The sequence below is a fragment of the Hypanus sabinus genome, chromosome 13 (genome assembly GCF_030144855.1).
Source record: "Hypanus sabinus isolate sHypSab1 chromosome 13, sHypSab1.hap1, whole genome shotgun sequence".
Lineage (NCBI taxonomy): Eukaryota > Metazoa > Chordata > Chondrichthyes > Myliobatiformes > Dasyatidae > Hypanus > Hypanus sabinus.
The window spans coordinates 74,027,522-74,051,398 of record NC_082718.1 but is presented as its reverse complement, the minus strand read 5'-3'; the positions used below and the strand labels follow the sequence as shown (position 1 = coordinate 74,051,398).

Here is a 23,877-nt window from a genome sequence, read left to right as displayed (position 1 = left end):
TGGGACAAGTGGCCGACTTCTGCTCCTTATCTTATGGTCTTATTTTCCTTAGATAGATTAGGGGCCCAAAACTGTTTTACAATACTCCCATGTGTGATTGGACCAATGCCTAATAAAGCCTCAGCAATACATCCTTGCTTTTATATTCTAGTCCTCTCGAAATGAATGCATTATACATTGAATGCTCCTAAATCTTTTGGTCTTACGTACATAAACCTTGAACACTCCTTCCACTCTAATCTTCAGGCACTTTAATTCTATCTGCCAACTTTGCTGACATCCTGTCCAGAGGTCGCAACCCTAGATTTTGTTTTTCTATATCTGAGCCCTGACGTTATCAGTGCCATTTGTTCGCACTGGAAGTCTAACGTCCTCCCCAACATCCACCCTTCAGCTTGAAATAAATAATGGCATTTGCTCTCCTTGTGGTGGAGCCCTGATCTGAATCCCCACAATATCCTCTAACACACGGAAACATGCTTTATGAAGCCACAGATAAAGACTACTTGGAACCACCAGCACAGCTTCTGCAAGAGAACTAATTAGCAGGGCAGATCAAGCAATTTTAGACCAAATCCACAAGGAATGTGAGAGAGGTAAGTTTTTAAAATTAATGTGTCAACTAAAGAAAAGCAACAGACATTGAAAATCAGAAAATATGGAAACAGCTGAGAACACACTTTTGCCCACTGGTATAAAGAAAAGGAGGGCTTTTCTGATCTACGTGTCTTAATTACTTAAAGTAGTAACGTCCATTTTCTCTTCACAAACACTGACTGGCTGTCTGTGGTCATTTTCTTTTAGAAGGGATGTGATGAGAAGATGGGGAGGAAATTTGGCACCTTGTGTGCCTAGTGTCACTTCTGTACAATATCAGTTTTACAAAATAATGTGAATTTATTGTGAACTTACCTTGACGGGCGAGAATGTACCTGCAGCCATTCTGCTAGCACCTTCAGCATTCAAAACTGTTTTGTAGAGATGGAAATAATTGGAGTGGTTTCAAATTATCTGCCTTTATAATTCACAGCACTGGTGAGTTGCTGTAGAACAGGGGTTCCCAACCTAGGGTCCACAAACACCCTCGATTAGTGGTAAGGCTCCATGAATTAAAATAAGTTGGGGATCCCCGCTGTAGAAAGACTTTTGTATGTTCAGTGAGATAGATTGGGCAGGAAATGGAAAAGGCATTGTTCTGAATAAAGAACTGAACATTTAAATAAACAGGTGATGGGAACAGAGGAATTACATCAATTTAGTTGAAGTATTTTATTGTACAAACATCATGTTGACTAATGTACCATTAAATGGTGCAATTTGACATGATAGAAATTATCACAGAAAAATTACAGCTCATTATTGCTTTCTTTATTTAAGGAAGGCATTAAAATGAATCTCAGAGTAGAATGTGATGACATAGATTATTGATAATAAGTTTACTTTGAATGCATTGGAGAAGTTTACTAGGTTAGTCAATGGATTGGTCTCTGTAGTTCATTGGAGAAGTTTACTAGGTTAGTCAATGGATTGGTCTCTGTAGTTCATTGAAGAAGTTTACTAGGTTAGTCAATGGATTGGTCTCTGTAGTTCATTGGAGAAGTTTACTAGGTTAGTCAATGGATTGGTCTCTGTAGTTCATTGAAGAAGTTTACTAGGTTAGTCAATGGATTGGTCTCTGTAGTTCATTGAAGAAGTTTACTAGGTTAGTCAATGGATTGGTCTCTGTAGTTCATTGGAGAAGTTTACTAGGTTAGTCAATGGATTGGTCTCTGTAGTTCATGTTATGATGTGTTTCTGGTTTCTGGTTGTTCCTTTTCTTTGTTGCTATTTTGTGCGATTTTGATTGGGGTGGACTTCAGCCTGTAGTCAACAAACAACAGCGCTAGATGGAACTGAATGGAACATTCTTGGACTGTTTTGATAACTTCTGTGGTTTGATGTTTTATATTCTGTGTTTTTCGTTCATATTTGCCATTTGCATGATTTGTTGTTTTTTTGATGATTTTTCTTTGATGGTTTCTTTGTTTTGTGGCTGTCTGAGGGGTGTATACTATGTACACACACTTTGATAATAAATGTACTTTGAACCATTGAATATTTATTATTGTTGCGTGTGCTGGGATGCAAAAGCATTTATTTGTGTGTCATCCAGCCAAATCAGTCCAAATCAAGGAAGCACAAAAAAATACAATAATGGAATGAGGAATCTAGTCTTACTGTTGTGGAAAAGTGTAATGCAGAAAAACAGTAAGGTACAAGCTCCATGATGAGGTAGATTAAAGAACAAGACTATAGCCACAGCTACAGCTCTGCTTTTAATACCATCATTCCAAATAAACTGATTCCTAAGCTCCGGAACCTGTGTCTTAGCACTCAGATCTGCAGCTGGATCTTCAACTTCCTCACAGACAGGACCCAGGCTGTAAAGATCGGGGACAAGCTCTCCTCTACAATCACTCTGAGCACCGGTACCCCACAAGGCTGTGTACTCAGCCCCCTGCTGTATTCACTGTACACCCATGATTGTGTAGCCAAGTTTCCATCGAACTCAACATATAGGTTTGCTGATGACACCACAATTGTAGGCCGCATCTTGGGTAATGATGAGTCTGAGTACAGAGAGGAAATTAAGAACCTGGTGGCATGGTGCTGTTACGAAATCCCATAACTGGATCACTTACCAGCAAAGATAGAGAGGTCCGTTGAAGTCTGATGGTACTATTTTTTAAAAGTCTTTATTTATGAAGGGGCACAAAAATATGATTAATACAAACATTCAGATAATATACGTCATCACTACTCAATCTAAAAGTGCGGGTCTAATAATGCCCATCAATAAGAAACAGCTCGATCGTTTGTCTAGGGGATAATATATTGTCCGATGGAGATATAAAAGTCACTCAGTTCCTGCAGGCTTCAGCCTTTTGGGGGGACCGCTGGGTTTTCACTTGTTGGAGAGAGAGAGAGAGAGAGATTGGTGAGAAAAGAAACTTGCCCGGGTCTTTTATGAAGCGAATCCGTTGAGTCAGGGGAGCGGGCTTCCCTGTTGTTAGCTAAAAGCTGGTTTCCGTGGTTCCAGTCACCGATTCCAGCAACGGAATCGAACGCACGTGACTTCCTTCAAATGGCTTCCTGCTACTACGGGATCATTAGCGTTTCTTCTGGTGCGTCTGAAGGGGGTGTTCCCCCAGACCCTCCTTTATACTTCCTCATGGGGTCTCAGATGTCAATCAGGTTGGGATGATGCAATCTCTCTCTCAACCAGCCCACTTTGCCCGAGGGCTTGCACGTAGCATAGTCCCCAATCCACAAACGTGGTCTCCAGGAGACAATGGTCAATGTCGCATTATTTTGCATTGCGGTAGAACGAGGTATTCGGCACGTCTCTCTCTCTCTCCCATTTCCTGGGTCTCCTGAACAGACTCAATAGTGATCTTGCGATTCTCACAAAGGAGAGGGCTACCCCGCACCCTTCGGCCCCTCAGGGCTGTGGTACATTCATAACAGTGCGAAGACAATAACCTATCCTTCAATGTCAGCAAGACGAAGGAATTGGTCGTTGACTTCAGAAGGAGTAGCGGACCGCACAACCCCATCTACATCAGTGATGCGCAGGTAGAACAGGTCAAAAGCTTTAAGTTCCTCGGAGTGAATATCACAAATGACCTGACTTGGTCTAACCAAGCAGAGTCCACTGCCAAGGCCCACCAGCGCCTTTACTTCCTGAGAAAGCAGAAGAAATTTGGCCTGTCCCCTAAAACCCTCACTAATTTTTATAGGTTCACAGTGGAAAGCATTCTTCCAGGGTGCATCACAACCTGGTATGGAAGTTGTCCTGTCCAAGATGAGAAGAAGCTATAGAAGATCGTGAACATAGCCCAGGACATCACACAAACCAATCTTCCATCCTTGGACTCACTTTACACCGCACGCTGTTGGAGCAGTGCTGCCAGGATAATCAAGGACATGACCCACCCAGACAACACACTTTTTGTCCCTCTTCCCTCCGGGAGAAGGTTCAGGAGCTTGAAGATTCGTACCGCGAGATTTGGGAACAGCTTCTTTTCAACTGTGATAACACTGCTGAACGGATCCTGACCTGGATCTGGGCCGTACCTTCCAAATATCCAGACCTGATTGCACTACCTTACTTTCCCTTTTCTATTTTCTAATTATGATTTATAATTAAAATTTTTATTATATTTACTTTGATTTGTACTTCAGGGAGCACGAAGCGCAGAAACAAATATTACTGTGATGATTGTACGCTCTAGTATCAATTGTTTGGTGACAGTAAAAGTAAAGTCAAGTAAAAAGTCCATCTTTAATATATGAGGGGTCTGTTCATGACTCTTACAACAGCAAAACAGAAGCTGTCCCTGAGCCTGGTGGTAGGTATTCTCAATTTTTGGTATCTTTTGCCTGATGGAAGGGTAGGAGTAGAGAGAATGACTGGGATCGGAGGGGTCTTTGATTATATTAACTGATTGCAATTTCTACAGATGCACTGTGGAGAGCATTCTAACAGGCTGCATCACCGCCTGGTATGGGGGGTGGTGGGGGTCGGGGTGGGGGGCTACTTCACAGGATCAAGATAAGCTGCAGAAAGTTGTAAACTCAGTCAGCTCCATCATGAGCACTCGCCTCCCTGGAATTCAGGAGATCCTTGAGGAGCAGCAGCCTCATTAACGACCCCATCACCCAGGACATGCCCTCTTCTCATTCCTACCTTCAGGGAGGAGGTAGAGGAGCCTGAAGACACACACTCAGTGATTCAGGAATAGCCTCTTCCCCTGTGTCATCCGATTTCAGAATGGACATTGAAGCCATGAACGTTACCTCATTACTTCTTTTTCCCTCTCTTTTTGCACTACTTAGTTAAATTAACTTTTTAAATGTAGGTATATATTTACTGCAATTCACAATTTTTATTATTATGTATTGCAATGTACTGCTGCCACATAACAACAAATTTCACTACATATGCCAGTGATATTAAACCTGATTCTGATTCTTGAAGCAGTGGTAAGTGGAAACAGTACGGGCCTGATATCTGGAATGGGTGGGTTATCATATGAGGACATACTGGGCTTGTATCAGTTGAAGGATCTCAGCATTTAGTGGGAAGAAAGGGGATGAAGGAAGAGATGTTGTTTCCAGTAGAAGCCCAGCATCTGACATTCTGGTGCAGGGTCTCGACCTGAAACATTGACAGATCCTTTCTCCTCCACAGATAAAGCTCAACCTGCTGAGTTTCTCAAATCAACACACACACCTGCTGGAGGAACTCAGCAGGCCAGGCAGCACCTATGGAAAAGAGTACAGCTGACGTTTCAGAAAGACACCCTTCAGTAGGACTGGAGAAAAAAAGATGAATATATTTAAAAGGTGGAGGCAGGGGAGAGAGACAAGGTAAATGGTGAAACTGGGAGGGGGGAGGGAGGAGGGAAGCTGTGAAGTTATTTGGTGAAAGAGATACAGGGTGGAGAAGGGAGAATTTGATAGGAGAGGACAGAAGACACGGAAGAAATGAAAGGGGGGAGAAGCACTGGGGGAGGAGATGGTCTGGCAAGGAGATAAGGTGAGAGAGGAAAAAGGGGATGGGGAATGGTGAAGGGGGCATTATCCTCAAATGGGTACTTATTGGTACTGGGTACTGGTCACCTCATTATAGGAAGGATGTGGAAGCTATGGAGAGGGTGCAGAGGAGATTTACCAGGATGTTGCCTGGTTTGGAGAACAAGTCATATGAAGCAAGGTTAGTAGAGCTGGGACTTTTCTCTTTGGAGCGTAGAAGAATGAGAGGGGACTTGATAGAGGTCTACAAGATTATGAGAGGCATAGATAGGGTGGATAGTCAGTACCTGTTTCCCAGGGCACCAACAGCAAACACCAGAGGGCATATGTACAAAATTAAGGGAGGGAAGTTTAGGGGAGACATCAGGGGTAAGTTTTTTTACACAGAGGGTTGAGAGTGCCTGGAATGACTTGCCAGGGATGGTGGTGGAGGCTAAAACATTAGGGGTATTTAAGAGCCTCTTGGACAGGTGCATGGATGAAAGAAAATTGGAGGGTTATGGGGTAGTGTGGGTTTAATACTTTTTTTTAAGGATTATATGGGTTGGCACAACATGGAGGGCTGAAGGGCCTGTACTGTGCTGTCGTGTTCTGTGGTTCTATTGCTTCAGATTCAAGCAACTGCAGTCTCTTGTGTCTCAATTGTGTCTGCTGGAGTTCAGAAAAATGAGAGGAGACTTGACTGAGTCATATGAGATCCTGAGCAATCTAGATGGGTGGACGTGGAGAGGGTATTTCAGCATCTAGAACTCGGGGTCAGTCATAGTCAAAGTAAATTTATTTTCAAAGTTCAGTACGTAAACAGTATTTCACGATATTTCACATTGAGACTCATTTCCTTGCAGGCACTTACAGGAAAATAAAGCAATCCAATAGAATTTACCTTTGAAACAGGGAAAAGGAAAATAATTTCTCTCTATGGATTGTGAATCTTTAATCTCCTCCTCTTCAAAAAATGGTATCAACAGAATCAGAGTCAGAATAGGTTTATTATCACCGGCATGTGTCATGAAATTTGTTAACTTGGCAGCAGCAGTTCAATGATAATATAGAAAGACAAAAAAAAAGTAAATCAATTACAGAAACAATGCATGGAAGCATCAGAACAGACCGTGAAATGCACTGTTCGTGTCAAACCAGTCGGTGAGGATGTGCTGGGAAAGGCCACACTTCCAGCGTATGGTAGTGTAGTGGAGCAGCATGGGAGCGAAGTGATTAGCAATCACAAATCGGGATTTGATTCCCATCACTGTCTTAAGGAGTAAGGAGTCTGTACTTTCTCCCTGTGACCGCATGGGTTTCTTCTGGGTTCTCCGGTTTCCTCCAAAGATGTACTGTCAGGGTTAGTGAGTTGTGGGCATGCCGCGCTGTCGCTGGAAGTGTGGCCTTCCCCAGCACATCCTCACTGACTGGTTTGACATGAACAATGCATTTCATTGGCTGCTTTGATGTTTCGATGCACACATGACAAATGAAGCAAATCTTTAATCATTGTGAGTGTTGATGAGCAGGTACTTCTGCAGCTCTGACATTTAATTTGCCTTATAATTGGATAATCCTTTGGACACGTTAATTCTGTGCTAGATTATACTGCCTGGCATTGTGATTACTCAGTAAAATGAATGGCACCACTTGCAGAACTAATCGAAAATTTGCCAATTTAAATTGTTTTACTAAAGTTACTTTTTCCTTAATTAAGTTCATTCATAAAGAGATGTTGCCAATTAAATGTATCACATGATAAAAGCAACCAGGTGCCAAACAAACTTCTTTATTAATTAGGATTTGTTGAAATATTCAATGGTTCACTATATAGTTTAAAACAGGGCTCATTAACTCTTTAGTTCACTTCCAAAGCTTTCAAACCACACTGCTTTCAAACCTGCCCAAGGTTTGAACTTAGTGAGTTTTGTTTATTTATTTAGCGATATCACACAGAGTAAGACCTTCTGGCCCTTCGAGCTAGCTCTCCAGCAACCCCTAACAACCCCAATTGAACCCCAACCTAATCGCAGGATGATTTACAATGACCAATTAACCTACACGGGATGTCTTTGGACCAGAAGGCCTGGGGAAATTCCACGCCTTCCATGAGGAGAAAGTACAGAGACTTCTTACCAGAATTGAACTCTGAATTCCGAAATGCCCTGAGCTGTAATAGCGTTGCTCTAACCGCTACACTACCGTGGTCCCAGAGTTCTTCTCTGGGTCACTGAATCAGAATCTTCTTTGATGATTGGCCTTTGGATTCACTGCCGGTCATTTCATACATTTTATAGTGCCTAGCTCAATGCTTTACAGTGCCAAGAATCAGGATTTAATTCCCACTGCTGTTGTACATTCTCCTTGTGACTGTGTGGGGTTCCTCCAGGTACTCTGGTTTCCTCCAATAGTCCTAAACCATACAGATTAGGGTTAGCAAGTGTGGGCATACTTGGCTAGTGCTGGAAGCATGGAGACACTTGCAGGCTGCCCCCCAGCACATATAGTATTTGGAATGTGTTGGTCATTGATGCAAAATAACATATTTAACTGTATTGTTTGATGTTTCGCTGCACATGTAGCAAATAAATTAATCTTTTGCACACCTTCCATACATTTACACAGCTGGAACTCCAATCCTTATCCACTCGAATGTGTACCTTCCTTCAAATTCCTGGAGGCACCATTCCACAATTACTTCAATCACTTTGTTCCTTAATTATCAGAATATTTGTTTATGTTTTTGAAACGTGTCAATTGGTCCCTTTCACAAGATCCCAATTTGTTCGTTCTGAGAACAGAGAGACTGAAGCTCCATGTGCTCAGTGAATATTGATCCTTCAATGTGTTTCTGTGTTTCAGTGGTCTCCAGCATCTCCTCCTAGCCCACAGATTGTCCTTCCAGACCCCTGAGGAGATACTTGACCTTGCTCTGGCTGCTATAGACTCAAGTATTGTTTATTAAAACCAAAATTGTGAAATATATTTTCTAAATTGGACAAAGTTTTATCCTTTTTTTTAGTTTATTTGTGAGAGATATCAGACCATGATGGTAGGAACTCACCATCAGTGTCCATGGGTAGAGTTGAATGCACACCAGGACACCAGCATGCCAATAATCATTGGTTGCTTTGGCCCTTCTCTGTTGAGCACCAACCCTAGCTTGAGTCAATAGACCAGACTGCCTCTCCACACAGAGGTCATAGCTGTAGCGTGACGGTTAGCTTATGCAATTACAGCACCAGTGACCTGGTTTCAATTCCCACTGCTGTCTATAAGGAGTTTGTACATTCTCCCCGTGACCACGTGAATGTAATTGGGTGGTGCGGGCTTTTCCTGTTCCTGTGCTGTATCTCTAAATAACAAAATACACTACTTTGCCAAAGCTGTTATCCTTCAGACTACCTCTCAAAAGAACATTAAAAATCCCACAGCTCTGATCAGAGCAAGACAAAAGATTTTCCTTGGAGATTTGTATAATATCCATTACAACAGAAACCTTCAAAATTAGATCAAGTGGTCTGTAGAGCTTGTTATTACAAAACAGTCACTGTACTCACTAATAATCATAGAAGACAATAATTCACTTCAGCATTTTGTTAAAAATATATAAATGTAACATTGATTTACTGATACTAAATTTCTTCATCCGCAGTGCTGTACTTCACTGAGCCAGGAGGTAATTACTCCAGGATATGTAACAACATCAAAAACCATCAAATGAAAGCACATCTCCTTAACACCGCTCTTTCTCTCTGCAAATACGTGTTTTTATTTAGGTTTCCAATTCCCAAAGGATTTGAATTTTGATGTTTATAGTTATATGTCTGGTATTGGTGGCTGTTGCTGCCATCTGGAAGTTATTGGAACCTCAGAACTCACACCACCAGGTTCAGGAGTAGTTACTACCCCTCAGCCATCAGGTTCTTGAACCAAAGGGGATAACTTCACTCACCCTCACTTGCCCCATCACTCATCACTGACATGTTCCCTCAACCTATGGACTCACTTTCAAGGACCCATCATCTCATTTCTCGATATTTATTGCTTGTTGATTTATTATTTCTTTCTTTTTGTATTTGCACAGTTTGTTGTCTTTTGCACACTGGTTGAATTCCCAGGTTGGTGCAGTCTTTCATTGGTTCTATTATGGCTATTATTCTGTTGTTGATTTACTGGGTATGCCTGCAAGAAAATGAATCTCAGGGTTGTATATGGTGACATGTGTGCACTTTAATTATAAATTTACTTTGAACTTTGCACTTTGTCTCATGAGACCCATGGTTGCTTTCTAAAATGCCACAGCAAATCTCAGATGGTCTAAACATTCAATATTGTTTTTGGGAGAAATCATTTCCGCAGCGTGCAATTGATTTCCTCACTGGGAGATAATTGTTGTTGGAACAAGATAAGTCTCAGGAAATTGTAGGAGAAGTATTAATTATTTTTAGAAGCTTGAAGAAAAGGGAGTATAACTAACTAGATCTAAAATAAATTGTCAGGATATACGGGACAAATAATGAAAAGACAATATATAAGATGCTTCCAGTTGTCTGAAGTTGATTATTTGTTTTCCCTCCAGTTGCTTGAGACTCACCGAGGCCAGCCTGGACCCTTCTCCTTCAATGTGATTCATCATATTCTGATTATCTGTCTGTCTGTAATAATCTCTCTCTTTCTCTTTCTCTCCCTCCCTCTCTCTCTTTGCCCTTCTCTGTCTGTCTGTCTTTCTCCCCCCATGTCTTTCACACTCTCTCTGTTTCTGTCTTTGCCTCTCTCTGTTTCTCCCTCCCTCCCTGTCTCTCTGTCTCTCTCTCTCTGTCTGACTCTCTTTTTCTATCTCTCTTAAAGAATTCAGGTAAGAGGGAAAGGTGGTGGCAGGGCTCGAACATGCTGCCACGCGAGATGGGTTCAATACAGATTCAATAACAATAGCAATGTGTCAGAGATATTTAGACCAGCTGGAAAACAAGGATAAGGATCTTGTGCAGGCAAATTAGATTAGCTAGTTAGCCTCATGGTCAGTACAGACGTTATGGGCTGAATGACCTGTTCCCAAGCTGTACTGTCTAATATTCTCTTCCACTCTGTCTCTTTCATGCTCGAGTAAACTTCTTTAGGGAGGAGAACAACATGGCCAAATGGAGAGGTAGATGCATCTTCTGCTTGCTACAGTTTGCCAGTATCCTCGATGGAAAGGGTCCATATACCAACACATTGAATTCTATGCAGCAGCTTTACGGCGGTAAAAACATTCAAGCTGTTGTGTATTTAATATATCGGTAATATTAAAAATTGTTCTTCACGTGGGTGGAGAGAGAGAGACATTCGAGTTATTAAAAAACACAGCGTGTTTTTCTTTGCAACGTGAAAAAAATGAAAGTTAAAAAAGACAAAAATGGACAAAATTCACAGGTTCATAGAGTGATGATAATAACAAATTTTTAAAAAGTTGAAATAGCTGGCTACATCTGGAACACAGACAAGTATGATCGCACAACAGATAGGTGATGTATACCAAACAAATTGAACTGTATTTTGAAGTAAATGAAATAGCCAATGAAAAGCTAGTGCCAGTTTTGTTGAATGTTATAGGTGGAAAAACATATAGTTTGTCTAGAAGTTTGACTGCTCCAACCAAACCAGGGAAAATGATCTTTGCTGATATTGTGAAAGTAATGACGGAACATTTAGAAACGAAACTAATGTTGATTGCAGAGTTCTTTAGGTTTCATAAGTGGAATCAAAAGCAAGGGGAGTCTATTTCAGCTTGCATGACTGAATTGAAGAAATTGTCTGAGCATTGTCAGTTCAGCAATGGGCTCAATGATGTTCAGAGAGATTGTTTAGTTTGTGAAATCATTCAGGAAAGCATTCAAAAACGGTTCCTAACTGAAACAGAACTCACATTTAAAAGAGCAGTTAAAATAGCCGCATCAATATAAACAACATACAGAAATACAATTGTGTTGCATTCAGGGATGAAAGTGTACATGAAGAAAATTGTAACGTCTAAACAAAAACCTGCCAGGCCAAACAAACTGTGTTATCATTGTGTCTGGGCTTCATATACACCAAACTAATGCAGGTTTAAAGGTGAAACTTGCAGAAAATGTAACAAAATAGTAGTATGTAGGCCTCTGTTAGTCTCGATAGACCATGGATTTGCACCTTGGAAAGTTTCCAGGGTGCAAGCCTGGGCAAGGTTTTTTTTATGGAAGACTGACAGTTGCCCAAGCTGCAAGTCTCCCCTCTCCACGCCACCAATGTTGTCCAAGGGAAGGGCATTAGGACCCATACAGCTGGCACCGGTGTCGTCGCAGAGCAATGTGTGGTTAAGTGCCTTGCTCAAGGACATACACGCAGCCTCAGCCAAGGCTCAAACTAGCAACTTTCAGATAACTAGACGGACACCTTAATCACTTGACCACGCGCCAACAAAGTATGACACGTATGAAGAGCATGGTGGGCAGACAAAAATAAATGGACTGCACAGTGAAGAGAAATAGATAAAAGTCAAGTTGCAATTTCAAAAAGAGCACTAATCTGCATGCTGTTGGTGAAAAATCTGATAATAATGAGAGTGACTCCGGACTGAGTAGCCTTCAGAGTTCTAATGTGAAAATTAACAAGAGACCAGCAACATGGCTTGCAGCAGAAGTAAACCACAAATTAATTAAAATGGAATTGATCACTGGTTCACCTGTTTCATTCATTCCACAAAATGAATTTGAATGGCATTTCAAAGGTACTGAACTGAAGTCTGCAGATATCTAACTAAGAACTTGTACTGGAGAAAAAAAAATAACTCCTGTGGGAATGACATTTGCGACAGACATACAACCAGCAAGCCACATTGAGCTTGTATGTGGTAAAAACAGGAAGGCCAGCATTGTGGATCCAGAATTGACATAGACAATTACAACTTGATTGGAGATCCATCCACCATTTGCATGCCACATCCTCTACAACAGTTAACGGAAAGCAAATTAAGAAAGGTACTGGATGATGCCACAACAATCTTCGAGGGTGGCATTGGAAAACTCAAACATGTTAATGTTAAGATAGAGGTAAAGGAAAATGATACAAGGCCCATCCAGTTCTTGATACTATCTGTGATAATATAGTCAGAGTGCTAGATTGCATGTCTAAGGAGTTCTTTCCAAGGTTGAGTGGAGCCCATGGGCAACCAGTGGTCCCAATAGCCAAGAAAGATAGATCTGACAGGATCTATGGTGATTTTAAGGTAATCAAAAACCCAGTACTGAAAGTAAATCTATAACCTCTGCCCAGGAAAGAGGATATCTTTGAAAACCTTTCTGGAGGAAAACACTAGAGTGAAGTGGACAGCTGGGGCCTACCTACAGACGGAGATGGAAGAAGAGTCCAAAGTGTTTCTCACCATAATCACTCATGAAGTGTCAATTCTGTAAACCAAGCATCACTTACCATTGACGCACAAGATTTACACAAGTGTGCTGAGAAAATTCAGGCAGGGCTGGGTACTCCAAAGCCAAAGGTTGTGTTGCAGTTGCAGCCTTTTTAAGGATTTATCAAATACACAACAGAATCCTGCCTCATCTGGCTACTGTGCTTCACCCCTTGATCTCATTTCTGCAGACCAGGAAGAAATGGTAATGGACAAAACAGTGTGAGATGACTTTCCAAAAGGTAAAGGAAATGGTGACGTTGGACACTGTACTGACACATTATGATCCACATTGTCCAGTGAAAGTTTACAGAAATGGTGACGTCGGACACTGTACTGACACATTATGATCCACATTGTCCAGTGAACGTTTACGGAAATGGTGACGTCGGACACTGTACTGACACATTATGATCCACATTGTCCAGTGAACGTTTACGGAAATGGTGACGTCGGACACTGTACTGACACATTATGATCCACATTGTCCAGTGAACGTTTACGGAAATGGTGACGTCGGACACTGTACTGACACATTATGATCCACATTGTCCAGTGAACGTTTACGGAAATGGTGACGTTGGACACTGTACTGACACATTATGATCCACATTGTCCAGTGAACGTTTACGGAAATGGTGACGTCGGACACTGTACTGACACATTATGATCCACATTGTCCAGTGAACGTTTACGGAAATGGTGACGTCGGACACTGTACTGACACATTATGATCCACATTGTCCAGTGAACGTTTACGGAAATGGTGACGTCGGACACTGTACTGACACATTATGATCCACATTGTCCAGTGAAAGTTTACGGAAATGGTGACGTCGGACACTGTACTGACACATTATGATCCACATTGTCCAGTGAAAGTTTACGGAAATGGTGACGTCGGACACTGTACTGACACATTATGATCCACATTGTCCAGTGAAAGTTTACGGAAATGGTGACGTCGGACACTGTACTGACACATTATGATCCACATTGTCCAGTGAACGTTTACGGAAATGGTGACGTCGGACACTGTACTGACACATTATGATCCACATTGTCCAGTGAACGTTTACGGAAATGGTGACGTCGGACACTGTACTGACACATTATGATCCACATTGTCCAGTGAACATTTACGGAAATGGTGACGTTGGACACTGTACTGACACATTATGATCCACATTGTCCAGTGAACGTTTACGGAAATGGTGACGTTGGACACTGTACTGACACATTATGATCCACATTGTCCAGTGAAAGTTTACGGAAATGGTGACGTCGGACACTGTACTGACACATTATGATCCACATTGTCCAGTGAACGTTTACGGAAATGGTGACGTCGGACACTGTACTGACACATTATGATCCACATTGTCCAGTGAACGTTTACGGAAATGGTGACGTTGGACACTGTACTGACACATTATGATCCACATTGTCCAGTGAAGCTTGCCTATGATATCTCACTTTGTGGTATAGGTCAGTCATGTCACATGTTCTGAGTGATGGAGGGAAATGCCCCATAGCCTTTGCATCATGTTTTCTTACCGCTTCAGAGAAAAATTACACACAGATTGACAGAGAGGCCTTGAGTTTGTTTTGGGGTGGCATGGGAGAGAGTTTACCCTCATTACTGATCATTAACCTCTAGTGTCCATTTCCAGTCCACAGAAGGGTGTTCCACTAACAGCAGCCGCATGAATCCAGAGATGGGTTCTGTTTCCTGGATGACACAATAACAAGATTGATTTCAGGAGGACAACTGATCATGGAAATGCTGATGGATTGTCCTGTTTATCCCTAGAAAAGGAAATACCTGAAAAACTGACAAAAGAGGACAGTCCTCCTGATGTATTCCCCCTAATGTAAATCAAAAGTTTCCCTATTACAGCAGAGATGATCCAAAGAGAAACCAGAAAGACCCCACACTGTCTCAGGTGTACATGGCCACCAGAAATGGCTGGAATGAGAAGCAGAAACTCCAGTTACCCCATTTTTACCAGCATCAGGATGAACTTGCCCTTGAGGGGGTTTGCATTATGTGGGGATTGAAAGTTGTTGTACCATTCCTGGGAGCTAAAGTGTTGGAGGAGCTACATGCTGGTCATCTTGGCATGCTCAAAATGAATGTTTGAAGCTTGAAGCTTTGTCTGGTAATCTGGGATAGATTGATTGGGATGGCAAAGCGTCAAGAAGATGCCAAGAGCAGTGTCTCTCCATCCCTGGGAGTGGCCTGCATTGCCCTGGCAGAGGATTCATGGAGATTTTGCTGGACCATTCATAGACACAAGTTTCCTGGTGGTAGTGGATGCAGCTACAAAGTGGCCAGAAGTGTTCCCAACAGCCTCCACCGAAACATTGCACACTGTTGATGTGTTGAGAAGCCTCTTCTCAAGGACTGGTGTTTCAGAACACTTAGGCAGTGACAATGGATCACAGTTTGTTGCGGAACAGTTTCAGTCGTTCCTGAAAATGAATTCAATAAGACCTATTACATCTGCACCATATCATCCAGCTACAAATGGCTTGTTCAGAGTCTAAAGAACGCACTGTGAGCAATGTCAGCAGAACACACTGCACTGAGACTGAATCAGAAGCTTGCCATTTCCTACTTGAGTATCGCAACGCAGCACACTCTCGGCGCTCCACCAGGCACCACGGCCCACACGGCCCGACAAGGCACGCAGGCTAGGCTACAAGGCCAAGCAAGGCTACGTTATCTACCGTGTGCGAGTTCGCTGTGGTGGCCAAAAACGTCCTGTCCCCAAAGGTGCAACCTACGTTAAACCAGTGCATCAGTGTCAACCAGCTGAAGTTTGCCCGTAGTCTCCAGTCTGTCGCTGAGGAGCGAGCTGGTCATCACTGTGGAGGACTGAGAGTTCTTGCCTCCTATTGGGTAGGTGAAGATGCCACATACAAGTTCTTTGAGGTCATTCTCATTGACCCATTCCACAAAGCGATCAGACGCAACCCCGATACCCAATGGATCACAAAGCCCATGCACAAGCACAGAGAGATGCGTGGGCTGACATCTGCTGGCAAGAAGAGTCGTGGTCTGGGCAAGGGTCATAGGTTCCATCTTACTATTGGAGGCTCTCGTCGCGCTGCATGGAGAAGGCGCAACACACTGCAGCTCCATCGCTACCGTTAAAGCGTGTAGTGTCTGTATATTTCACGTTGGTAAATAAATTTTTTTGGAGTTTTCCTGCAAAAAAAAAATTAAAAAAAAATAACTCACCAGTGCTGTTCCTGGGTCATCCCTTGCACTCATGCTTGGATCTCAGAAGGAGTACGCATGACAAATAGCTGAGACAAATTGAGGGCTCCTCAAACAATAAGGTTTGATGTGTCACTCCTGGACAAGCAGTCCTGGCAACGGACTACAGAGTTGATCAAAAGTGGATGCTAGGAAAGACTAAGGACAGAAATGGACCTCTGTCCTACACAGTGAAGATTGTGTCTGATATCACGTGGAGACCGTGCCTGACACCACGTGGAGACCGTGTCTGATACCACGTGGAGTTCGTGTCTGATACCACATGGAGATCGTGTCTGATACCACGTGGAGGTAGTGTCTGATACCACTTGGAGATCGTGTCTGATACCACGTGGAGAACGTGACTGATACCACGTAGAGGGTGTGTCAGATACCACGGGGAGCTCGTGTCTGATACCATGTGGAGACTGTGTCTGATACCACGTGGAGATCGTGTCTGATACCACGTGGAGATCGTTTCTGATACCACGTGGAGACTGTGTCTGATACCACGGGGAGCTCGTGTCTGATACCACGTGGAGACTGTGTCTGATACCACGTGGAGGTCATGTCTGATATAACGGGGAGATCGTGTCTGATACCACGTGGAGATCGTGTCTGATACCACGTGGAGACTGTGTCTGATACCACGTGGAGACTGTGACTGATACCACATGGAGATCGTGTCTGATACCACATGGAGACTGTGTCTGATACCACGTGGAGATTCTTTCTAATACCATGTGGAGACTGTGTCTGATACCACGTGGAGACTGTGTCTGATACCACGTGGAGATAGTGTCTGATACCACGTGGAGATCGTGTCTGATACCACTTGGAGACTGTGTCTGATACCACATGGAGACTGTGTCTGATACAACGTGGAGATTGTGTCTGATACCACGTGGAGATTGTGTCTGATACCACGTGGAGACCGTGTCTGATACCACGTGGAGACTGTGTCAGATACCACGCGGAGACTGTGTCTGATACCACATGGAGACTGTGTCTGATACAACGTGGAGATTGTGTCTGATACCACGTGGAGATTGTGTCTGATACCACGTGGAGACCGTGTCTGATACCACGTGGAGACTGTGTCTGATACCACGTGGAGATCGTGTCTGATACCACGTGGAGACTATGTCTGATACCTTGTGGAGATCGTGTCTCGTACCACATGGAGACTGTGTCTGATACCACGTGGAGATTCTTTCTAATACCATGTGGAGAATGTGTCAGATACCACGTGGAGACTGTGTCTGATACCACTTGGAGATCGTGTCTGATACCACGTGCAGACTGTGTCTGAAACCACGTGGAGATCGTGTCTGATACCACGTGCAGACTGTGTCTGAAACCACGTGGAGATCGTGTCTGATACCACGTGGAGATCGTGTCTGATACCACGTGCAGACTGTGTCTGATACCTTGTGGAGACCGTGTCTGATACCACGTGGAGACTGTCTGATACCACGTGGAGATCGTGTCTGATACCACGTGCAGACTGTGTCTGATACCACATGGAGATCGTGTCTGATACCATGTGGAGACTGTGTCTGATACCTTGTGGAGATCGTGTCTGATACCACATGGAGACTGCGTCTGATACCACGTGGAGATTCTTTCTAATACCATGTGGAGACCGTGTCTGATACCACGTGGAGACTGTGTCTGATACCATGTGGAGACTGTGTCTGATACCACGTGGAGACTGTGTCTGATACCACGTGGAGATCATGTCTGATATCACATCGAGATCATGTCTGATACCACATGGAGACCGTGTCTGATACCACTTGGAGACCGTGTCTGATACCACGTGGAGACTGTGTCTGATACCACATGGCGACGGTGTCTGATACCATGTGGAGATCTTGTCTGATACCACGTGGAGTTAGTGTCTGATACCACTTGGATATCGTGTCTGATACCACGTGGAGATCGTGTCTGATACCACGTGGAGACTGTGTCTGATACCACGTGAAGACCGTGTCTGATACCACTTGGAGACCGTGTCTGATACCACGTGGAATTCGTGTCTGATACCACGTGGAGACTGTGTTTGATACCACGTGGAGACTGTGCCTGATACCACGTGGAGATTCTGTCTGATACCACGTGGAGATCGTGTCTGATACCATGTGGAGATTGTTTCTGATACCACATGGAGATCATGTCTGATACCACTTGGAGACTGTGACTGATACCACGTGGAGATCCTGTCTGATACCACGTGGAGACTCTGTCTGATACCACGTGGAGATCGTGTCTGATACCACGTGGAGTCTGTGTCTGATACCACGTGGAAACTGTGTCTGATACCACGGGGAGATCGTGTCTGATACCATGTGGAGACTGTGTCTGATACCACGTGGAGACTCTGTCTGATACCACGTGGAGATCGTGTCTGATACCACGTGGAGTCTGTGTCTGATACCACGTGGAAACTGTGTCTGATACCACGGGGAGATCGTGTCTGATACCATGTGGAGACTGTGTCTGATACCACGTGGAGGTCGTGTCTGACATCACGGGGAGATCGTGTCTGATACCATGTGGAGACTGTGTCTGATACCACGTGGAGATCGTGTCTGATACCACGTGGAGACTGTGTCTGATACCACGTGGAGATCGTGTCTGATACCACGTGGAGATCGTGTCTGATACCACGTGGAGACTGTATCTGATACCATGTGGAGATCGTGTCTGATACCACGTGGAGATCATGTCTGATACCACTTGGAGACTGTGTCTGATACCACGTGGAGACCGTATCTGATACCACATGGAGATCATGTCTGATACCACGTAGAGATTGTGTCTGATACCACGTGGAGATCGTGTCTGATACCACATGGAGACTGTCTGATACCACATGGAGATCGTGTCTGATACCACGAGAAGATCGTGTCTGATACCACGTGGAGATCGTGTCTGATACCACATGGAGATCGTGTCTGATACCACGTGTTGATTGTGTCTGATACCACGAGAAGATCGTGTCTGATACCACGTGGAGATCGTGTCTGATACCATGTGGAGACTGTGTCTGATACCTTGTGGAGATCGTGTCTGATACCACATGGAGACTGTGTCTGATACCACGTGGAGATTCTTTCTAATACCATGTGGAGACCGTGTCTGATACCACGTGGAGACTGTGTCTGATACCACGTGGAGACTGTGTCTGATACCACGTGGAGACTGTGTCTGATACCACGTGGAGATCATGTCTGATATCACATCGAGATCATGTCTGATACCACATGGAGACCGTGTCTGATACCACTTGGAGACCGTGTCTGATACCACGTGGAGACTGTGTCTGATACCACATGGCGACGGTGTCTGATACCATGTGGAGATCTTGTCTGATACCACGTGGAGTTAGTGTCTGATACCACTTGGATATCATGTCTGATACCACGTGGAGATCGTGTCTGATACCACGTGGAGACTGTGTCTGATACCACGTGAAGACCGTGTCTGATACCACTTGGAGACCGTGTCTGATACCACGTGGAGATCGTGTCTGATACCACGTGGAGTCTGTGTCTGATACCACGTGGAAACTGTGTCTGATACCACGGGGAGATCGTGTCTGATACCATGTGGAGACTGTATCTGATACCACGTGGAGATCGTGTCTGATACCACGTGGAGATCATGTCTGATACCACTTGGAGACTGTGTCTGATACCACGTGGAGACCGTATCTGATACCACATGGAGATCATGTCTGATACCACGTAGAGATTGTGTCTGATACCATGTGGAGATCGTGTCTGATACCACATGGAGACTGTCTGATACCACATGGAGATCGTGTCTGATACCACATGGAGACTGTCTGATACCACATGGAGATCGTGTCTGATACCACGAGAAGATCGTGTCTGATACCACGTGGAGATCGTGTCTGATACCACATGGAGATCGTGTCTGATACCACGTGTTGATTGTGTCTGATACCACGAGAAGATCGTGTCTGATACCACGTGGAGATCATGTCTGATACCACTTGGAGACTGTGTCTGATACCATGTGGAGATCGTGTCTGATACCACATGGAGACTGTCTGATACCACATGGAGATCGTGTCTGATACCACGAGAAGATCGTGTCTGATACCACGTGGAGATCGTGTCTGATACCACATGGAGATCGTGTCTGATACCACGTGTTGATTGTGTCTGATACCACGAGAAGATCGTGTCTGATACCACGTGGAGATCATGTCTGATACCACGTGGAGACCGTGTCTGATACCACGTGGAGACTGTGTCTGATACCACGAGAAGATCGTGTCTGATACCACGTGGAGATTGTGTCTGATACCACGTGGAGATTGTTTCTGATACCACGTGGAGATCGTGTCTGATACCACGTGGAGACTCTGTCTGATACCACGTGGAGACTGTGTCTGATACCACGTGGAGATCGTGTCTGATACCACATGGAGATTGTGTCTGATACCACATGGAGACCGTGTCTGATACCACGTGGAGATCATGTCTGATACCACGTGGAGACTGCGTCTGATACCACGTGGAGACTGTGTCTGATACCACATGGAGACGGTGTCTGATACCACGTGGAGATCATGTCTGATACCACGTGGAGACCGTGTCTGATACCATGTGGAGTCTGTGTCTGATACCACGTGGAGATCTTGTCTGATACCACATGGAGATCGTGTCTGATACCAGGTGGAGATTGTGTCTGATACCACGTGGAGATCATGTCTGATACCACGTGGAGATTGTGTCTGATACCACGTGGAGATCATGTCTGATACCATGTGGAGACCGTTTCTGATACCACGTGGAGATCGTGTCTGATACCACGTGGAGATTGTGTCTGATACAACTTGGAGACTGTGTCTGATACCACGTGGAGATCGTGTCTGATACCACGTGGAGATCGTGTCTGATACCACGTGGAGATTGTGTCTGATACAACTTGGAGACTGTGTCTGATACCACGTGGAGATCGTGTCTGATACCACGTGGAGATCGTGTCTGATACCACGAGAAGATCGTGTCTGATACCATGTGGAGATCGTGTCTGATACCACGTGGAGACTGTCTGCTACCACGTGGAGATCGTGTCTGATACCACGTGGAGACTGTGTCTGATACCACATGGAGATCGTGTCTGATACCACGTGGAGATCGTGTCTGATACCATGTGGAGATTGTGTCTGATACCACGTGGAGATCGTGTCTGTTATCATGTGGAGACTGTGTCTGATACCACCTGGAGACTGTGTCTGATACCACGTGTTGATTGTGTCTGATACCATGTGGAGACTGTGTCTGATACCACGTGGAGATCGTGTCTGATACCACATGGAGATCGTGTCTGATACCACCTGGAGACTGTGTCTGATACCATGTGGAGATTGTGTCTGATACCACGTGGAGATCGTGTCTGTTATCATGTGGAGACTGTGTCTGATACCACGTGTTGATTGTGTCTGATACCACGTGGAGATCGTGTCTGATACCACTTGGAGACTGTGTCTGATACCACGTGGAGACTGTGTCTGATACCATGTGGAGATCGTGTCTGATACCACGTGGAGACTGTGTCTGATATCACGTGGAGATCATGTCTGATACCATGTGGAGATCATGTCTGATATCATGTGGAGATTGTGTCTAATATCATCTGGAAATGACACATCAATCAGTTGAGGAGAGCAGAGTGAAGTGTCATAGAAAAAAGGTATCCAGTGCTGTCAGAACCACATCCTGCAGTCCCAGAGTCAACTTCTGCAACCACCACAGAGGAGGCCCTGTGACCCCTCCCCCATCAGGCAAGGCATAACCACACAAAAGTATGTACTGCATGTAGATGTGTATGTATATGGACTAGAGAACAATATCATACATATTTAAGTTGAGATACATTCTCTATCGAGTTAGAGTTTATAGCTAAACAGGGATGAGTGTTGTGTATTTAATATTTCTGCAATATTTCAGTAATATTGTAAATATATTGTTTGAATAAGTGTTTTTTGTTTACATAAACAATATAAGTGTTTTTTGTTTATATAGAAGTACGTGAATGGCATAAATCATCATGCCGCCATGTTATATGTGCATGTCTCACTAAAGTAAAATGAAGTACACACATTATCCAGGCTTTTGTGCTTTTCTCCCAATTAACTTTGGAATTACAAAACACGATACAAGCCCCTGTCCAGCTGTGTTGTTATTCAATAAGAAAATCCTGGAAACAAAATAAAAATGTTAGTAGGTCATAATCGGGTCCTAACAGATCTTAGAAAAATAATCAGCACCTGATTGTGTCCTAATTTAATAACCTTAATGAATATTAATTCTGTGGTGTTTCTCTGGGAATTATTGTGAGGATATTTAATTATAACCCAACTGCACATCCTCCCTGATGGTAGCAATGAGAAGAGGTCATGTCCTGGGTCACAAACAAGAGAAAATCTGCAGATGCTGGAAACCCAAGCAACACACACAATATACTCAAGGATCCCAGCAGGCTAGGCAATATCTATGGAAAAGAGTACAGTTGATGTTTTAGGCCGAGACCCTTCGGCAGGTCCTGCTAAAGGATCTCAGCCCAAAACATTGACTGTACTCTTTTCCATAGATGCTGCCTCACCTGCTGAGTTCCTCCAGCATTTTGTGTGTGTTACATGTCCTGGGTGATGGGGATTTAACATCTTTAACGTCTTCAAACCTCTACTCAATTATAATTCAGCATGGTGCAGTAATCTGTCTCTGAGCCCTTGGCTCCACACACTTTCATCAGGACTACCTCATATCCTAGACCCTCTCTTACTGGTAACTCCTCCTTCTCCATGTTACTGACCAACAGCCCAGGCCTCCTTGTGTAATTTCTACTTACAATAGAACAGAGTTCTTTGGATACTGGTACTGTTTGTAGAAGTCCCATTAAGACTCCAACCTTACAATATGACTTTCATGCAACAGCATTATTGAATGCCCTGTAATGTCACTGTGCCTATTTCAGCCCACATCACTCCGTGTATTCATTGCGATATCACTGACTTCATCCTGACCTGAATAAATGGGTCATATACTGAACATATCCAAACCAGATTCGTAGTCTGCTGAGGGCTAGAACCTTAAGTTCAAGAGCCTGATGGCTGAGGGGTAATAACTGTTCCTGAACTTGGTGGTGTGGGTCTTGTGGCTCCTGTACTTTCTTTCTGATGCAGCAGTAAGAAGAGAGCATGTCTCGTATGGTGGTGGTCCCTGATGATGGATGCTGCTTTCCTGATATAGCACTCCAAGTAGATGTTCTCAATGCTGGGGAGGGCTTTATCTTTGATGGAGTGGGCTGTGTCCACTACTTTTTGTAGAATTTTCCATTCAAAGACATTGATGTTTCCATACCAGAATGAGATGCAGTCAGTCAATATACTCTCCATTACAGATCAATAGAAGTTTGTCAAAGTTTTAGATGTCATGCCGAATCTTTGTAAACTCCCAAGGAAGTAGAGGCACTGCTGTGCTTTCTATGCAATTGCACTAATGTACTGGGTCCTCCAAAATAATAACAGCTAGGAACTTAAAGTTGCTGACCCTCTCCACCTTTGATCTTCTGATGAGGACTG

The 23,877-nt window shown here is 43.8% G+C and overlaps 1 protein-coding gene and 1 pseudogene across 1 annotated transcript in view; both read left to right on the top strand.

The window, feature by feature from the left end:
- Positions 1-463: 463 nt before the first annotated feature.
- Positions 464-23,877, top strand: part of myo1ha (myosin IHa) — a 127,201-nt gene continuing 103,787 nt past the window's right edge. Inside the window, exon 1 of the mRNA XM_059987882.1 lies at positions 464-596. The gene's annotated coding sequence lies outside the window, so the exon portion shown is untranslated. The remainder of the gene's footprint in view (positions 597-23,877) is intronic.
- Positions 10,693-16,201, top strand: LOC132403378 (large ribosomal subunit protein eL15-like; annotated as a pseudogene).